The following is a 2,344-nucleotide window of genomic DNA, read 5'->3' on the forward strand; positions in this document are numbered from 1 at the left end:
CTGCTCAGTGTTTTTCATGAGGTTGCAATCAATGCCACCTGGGGCTGCAGTTATCTGAAGGTTTCACTGGGGCTGGACCATCCATCTCCAAGATAGCTCACTCACATAGCTGGCAGGTTGATGCTGGCTGTTGGCAGGAGGCCTCGGTTCCCCTCCACCTAGGCTTCTCCACAGGGCTGCCTGAATGAATTCATGACATGATGGCTGAATTCCTCCAGAGCAAATGATCCAAGTGTACAGGCAGAAGCAGCAATACCTCTTTATGATCTAGACTCAAGTTATACACATTCATTTCTGCAATACTCTATTAGTCACACAGAACAGCCTGTTTCATTGTGTGAGTAAACTACACAAGTGCATTAATACCAGAAGGCAAGAATCATTAGGGCCATCTTGGAAGCTGGCTACTACTGGTGTGTGAAAGCGCTTTCTTAACTGTAAAATGCTATACAGATGCTGAATGGTATTTTATATTTATACAGTGCCCTAATGAACCCAGAATATCACTTAAACATTGCCTTTGTTACCCTATTTAAAATGTCCCAATATAGGAATTTACTTGTCAGCAGCATGGTATAATGTGATTATCAATTCATATGCCATGGCACACTTGGGAACCTCAAGCCTCAAATTTAGCTCACTATTTAGCTTATTTCTACTACAAGTGAGGTTAGATTACTGTTGACAGTGATGTCTTTTAGAAGGAACGATTACCTAAGTCACGTGACACCATATATCACTAGGTATGACTTGCCACAATTAAGAGGTATAAGTGGTAGAGATGGTATGTTTTCTGCAACATAGGAGAATTTTGCTTAATGAATATATCAGTGCTCAATAAAGACCCAAGTAGTGACAAAGAGCTGGAACGTGACCAGTAATAGTTATGTGATGGCTAACATAAACTGCACACTGTCAGACTGTATCCTAAGGGTTTCTGACGTGTGCAGTCATTTAAGCCTTACAGCAACCCAGTGAGTAGGTCCTATTAACAGAAGAAACTAGCAACAGAAAGGTTAAATAATTTGCCCAAATCATAAACCTAGTAAATGAATAGTTGTGGGGCCAGTATTCATATGCAGGTAGCCTAGATCCAGAGTAAGGACTCAGCCTTTACACTGTATTACCTTGAGTAAGTTATGAGTTTTTGTATTCTGCTGCCTTCTTCAACCTAACTCTGAAAATCAGGATTCTCCACTCTTAGAAGCATCAAATGCTCCAGCTCAAAACCTTAGAATTATCCTTTTCTTCCCCCACAACCCATGTCCAGTCTGTCAGCAAGTCGTATTGGCTAGAAGCCAAACTGGTACCCTCAATACAACCATCTGGATTCCTGCAATAATTCTTTAACTGGCCTTCTTGGTTTTCCTTGCCCCTCTAAGTTTACAGTGTAATCTCTCACAACAGTCAAAGGGCGAGTTTTAAAACATTAAGTCCGATATCACTTGTCTGCTCAAAACTCTGCAGTGGCTTTTCAGTAATGTCTTTCTGGTAACACCCTATTTAAAATCACAAACCCTACTATCTATCCCCTTTCCCAGCTTTATTATCTCTGTAGCACTTATCACTATGTATCATAGCGTATTTTAATTATCTCCTCCCATTGGAAGGCACTGATATTTGTTTTTCCCCTGCTGATTTCTCAGAGTCTGCAACAGAGCCTGGCATATTGTAAGCATTCAATATATATTCGTTGAATAAATGAATTAATTGATTTGTATGAAAACTTATGAGAATCAAAGTTGGGTACTGATCACAGTTAACCATTGAGCGCTACGTCTAAACTTTGTGCAAGTTTCATTTAATCCTCGCAACCACCTATGATGTAGTCTATAAGTTCCACCTTACAGGGTAGAAAACTGATGGCCAGAAGTCTGTTCCACAGCACAAAATTGTTCAGTTGACTTGGAACTTCTTTGCCTAGACATGCTTCTTCATAAAGGACTAAGAATTCCTCTTGATCAGCCCTTAAGAACTGGGCACTCGCTTAAGTAACCTGAAATTGTCGGCTTAGGCGTCCACAGTAACCATGGTGACAGGACACCCTTGAGCAAAAACTAGAGAGCGAGATCAGAGACAAGGCCGAGCCTTCCGCACTCATACACACCTATTAAATCCTGAACACAGAGCATCGTATCAGAGCGCTGATCCGTCTTCGGTAGTGAAGAAAGTATCTAAGTTAAAACGGTAACAGGGTGACACAGCCACCACCGAGAGCACCCCGCTTCCGGTACAATCTGCGGTCACGTGGTAGGACGGGGTGCGGCGCAGAAGACCAGCCCTGCCTCTTGCCGCTCCCTTAGGGCGGGCTCTGGCCGGACCTACTTAACAGCATCCCCGCCCA

Source organism: Pseudorca crassidens, chromosome 3 (assembly GCF_039906515.1).
Source record: "Pseudorca crassidens isolate mPseCra1 chromosome 3, mPseCra1.hap1, whole genome shotgun sequence".
Lineage (NCBI taxonomy): Eukaryota > Metazoa > Chordata > Mammalia > Artiodactyla > Delphinidae > Pseudorca > Pseudorca crassidens.